The following is a 4,178-nucleotide window of genomic DNA, read 5'->3' on the forward strand; positions in this document are numbered from 1 at the left end:
ATGTTTTGAGAGTTTGTTTGGAGTTCTTAGAAATTTTATGTTTTTTAAAAAAACTTTTTGCAGATAAAGCCAACAACCTCATGTTTTAATGCTGTTTTTGGTAAGGAATGGAAAACTGATCAATTCTTTGGTTACTGTCACTATGGAAAAATTATTTATTTGGGTAAGGAAGAATTTTTCTTATGGTGGAATTCAGAGACTCATGAATGAGTCTATTTTCTGGGTTCATATATATTTACACTCCGCAGATAAGCAGATCTTCATTTTTTGTGATGCTCTATAACCTGCTGTAAGCATTCTGAATTTTGATTTCATCTTGTTGTGCTGGACTTGCAAATAATTCCTTACATGTGTACACTTTAGCATCCATGATGCAAAAGATTCTTAAACTAAATCTATGGGAGGCCAAATATCATGGCTTCTAATTTTCGTTTTTTTCTTTTTATTGAGTTTATTGGTACAATACAGTTACATTCATCATTGGGATCCTGTACCTTTACATCATAGGTCTTGGTTCTCATTTTTTCTCCTTGTCCCTGCCCTGCCTTCACCCCCTCCTCCCCTTCCCATTTACAAACACTTTATTTCCATTATTTCAGCTTCTCATATTTTTTCCTCTCCCTTATTACCTTCTGGCTTTCAAATGAAGAAGTTGGTACTCTGAGAGTTTAAGATTACAAAAGAGAAAAATATGAGAAAATAAAAATATGGAAATAAAGTATTTGAAAATAGGGAAGGGAGGAGAGGGTGAAGGGAGGGCAGGGGTAAGGGGGAAACATGAGAACCAAGACTTGTCATGTAAAGGTACAAGATCCCAAAGATGAATGTAACTGTATTGTATACCTAAAATGTACCAATCAACTTAATGAGAAAAAAAGATTACAGTTTGACTGATAGAAACAAAATCTGTGTCTAGATCCTAACTTTGTGCTTGCTAAGATGGTACTTTTCACACAATATCATGCTATTACTTTGACATTCACAAAAATGCATAAAACCTACTGAATGTTCATAGTCCACACAATTACAAGAGTCAGTGAGTAGAAGAATGGAGTCATGAGCTCCATTTTCATGTCTCCATTCACTTACAGCTTTATAATGCCGCATTTCTTCTGGTTTTATCTTTGCAATTGGGTAACATACTTTCCTCCAATAGGTTTCATAAGGTATATGCCCATTTCAGGCCCTTTCTGCATAGTAAAAAATGTGTTTTTTAAATGATTATTCATCCATATCATTCCAGATTGCAAGGCACTAACATAATCAAATTAAAGAGATCTTATTTTAATTGATATGGTTTTCTTAAACTTCATAAATCCATGATACGGAATGTAACTAGGTTTATGACTACAGTGTTCATTATAGTCAGATGAAACATATGATAAACTAATGCTTTATTTATGTACCACTAAATTTCAAGGTGTAATAGAAGGGGTTGAGAAAATACACTCTATTACATTTTGGAAATAAATTCCAAGTTGAAAGATGATGCTTTTTACCTCAAGGTAGTACAAAATTAAAAGCAAAGCCTTTAAAATGAAACCATCTTCTCTCCTCATTGTGTGACCTTGAATATGGCTCTTCCGTTTTTCAGTTTCCTCATTTATAAACATGATCTTAGTGAGATTAAAATTTAACTGTGTTTATGGAGTGCCTGGTAGTTCCAGGCAAAAAGTCAATGTCAGGAGCTGCCATAAAGGAAATTCTCACCATGTGCTAGAAGCAAACATTTGCCAGAAAATAAGCATTTTACACTCCATGTTCTTAAATGTCTTAAACATAACATTTCTACTTCAGACAGTGCCACTGAAATAATGTGGAATTTAGCCAGGCATGGTAGTGCACACCTGTAATCCCAGCACTCAAGAGGCTGAGGCAGGAGGATCGCTGTGAGTTCGAGACCAGCCTGGGCTACACAGTGAGTTCCAGGTCAGACTCAACTACATAGTGAGATTCTGTCTCAAAACAAAACAAAACAAAACAACACCCCAGAAATAAATACATAAATAAAATGATGTGGGATTTGGAATAAAATGGACAATGCTATCACTTAGCAGCTTTTTACAACCTCAAGAAATTTATACAACTAATGTGAACTTGATTCCTTATCTGTACTACAGAATTAAAATAACAAAATTATAAACACTTATTGAAGGCTTATTATGTGCCCATTATTTGGCTGATTTGTTGCCTCTATTATCATCTTAAAATTTATACACATGATTTGATATTTTAAGAGGCTTTATATGTTAAAAATTTTGTACTATACTAGCCACACTATTTCTGCTAAATACATCTTAATTTTCTGCCTCTTTCCTCTATTATCCACAACATATTTTGGCAGCTCATATGAGACTGATTAACCACTATATTCAATCAGTTTTTAATGCAATGAAAATCATTCTACTGTATTTTGATATCACTGTCTGAATTTGAGTTCCCTCACTTGTAAATAAGAATGAATTATAATTACTATAAGGCATTTCATTCAAAATATGTTCTACCATGCCTGGCAATTTTTAAGCTTTCAATCAATGATTGATTCTATTTTCTTCTTAAAACTTACCCCCAGACTCAAATTTAGGAATAACCCTATACACTAACTCTACTATCTTATAAAAAAACTATGCTATAAAGAAATAATTTAAAATAGGGATTTACTACACCATTTCCCACAAGTCATGGTAATGAGTTTTCTGTCATAATTCTGTAGTAGCAAAAATTTTCAAAGGTCATTATATACACTTTAATATAATTTAAATGATTCTGTAAAAACCTTAAAAAGACAATCACTCCAACAACTGCTCATGAACCAGTCTTTAATATTCTTGCTTGCCCTGTCTCAAAATACTTTCTAGTTAGAAGATAAAAATAATGGCATATTTAATTTCCTTCCCAGTCTAGATTATAATGGTACCAAAAACTATACAAATATTTTTATGTGTTAATTGTTTGGAGGAACAGAAGAAAATTGTCTATTTTTTCTTCTCCTGGCCTTAAACAAAACATTTTTCTTCTTTGTGAATAAAATAGAATCTGATACATGTGAAGTGCTTTTGCTAGCCAGTTAATATTTTCTGCCTATGTGTTTGTGCCAAAAATATTGATTTTTCTTTCAGCGATTCCTAACTTAAATAGGAACTATTGGAACTGCTAGACCACTTGTTGTCCTTTTCATGTCCTTGATATATAAGATGGTACTTCTTTAGGGAAACATGGAAGATAATTGTGATTTCATTTAGTAATACACTTAATCAATTTTTGTATACTGAAAATCTTTCCACTGTACGATAATGTCTAAGATAAAAAGGAAGAGAAGGTAGAGTAATGAGGCATAAATTCTCTGGCAGAAAATATTCAATGGACAAGTTGTCCAAAAGTATATTTCCAAATGTATGCTCAGGACATAGGATATATACTTTTGTGGTCAAGCACCAATGTGGCATTCACAGGTGCATATGCTCTATTTCTTCAAATGTGAAGGAGAAGGGGAGCTGGCAAGCTTTTCTGAAAGAATGAAATTCATCATGAGATATTCTACATAATTTTGGGGAAGAATAACATCACAATTAAATTAGATTAGGCCTGTCTGATGCCTCAATAGTCCTGTGATGCTCAAGGGCAAGATTATATCAGCTGAAGATATCCTGCCTCTTTGAAAAACAAGTAGAAAGATTTTTACCTGCAGAGGTAAAAATTCCTTATCAACCTAACTCATCCCACCTACTGTTGTAAGAATGTTTTGCTCATCTCACCATCCTAATTAACCTAATTAACTAAAGCAATCCTATATTAACAAGGAAGGATCAGATGACTACTCAATTATAAGATCCCCGTCAATTTAGGATTGCTGCCACAGTCAGAGATATCTGATGCTTCCTCTGATTATAAGATCCTGTCAATTTAGAATTATTGCCACCTTCTTTCTGTGTCATCTGATACTCCTTATGAACCCATAATGGCAAGCTCAGGGTGGCTTTGTCTCTGCTACCCAGAGCAGCACTGATCAGGTCCAAAGTAGTTTTTTTCTCTATGTCTTGTCTCTTGTCTTTAATTTGCTTTGTGTTGTAGTGGCTCACAGGAGACCAGGACTCACTGCAGGGGTTCTAGCAACATCCCCTTTCCCATTCCCTAAAAAAGTTAATGTAGGTCTGCGATCACCCGGCGGCGTGCGCGCG

Source organism: Fukomys damarensis, unplaced genomic scaffold (assembly GCF_012274545.1).
Source record: "Fukomys damarensis isolate Sample0158 unplaced genomic scaffold, DMR_v1.0_HiC HiC_scaffold_5, whole genome shotgun sequence".
Taxonomy (NCBI): Eukaryota; Metazoa; Chordata; class Mammalia; order Rodentia; family Bathyergidae; genus Fukomys; species Fukomys damarensis.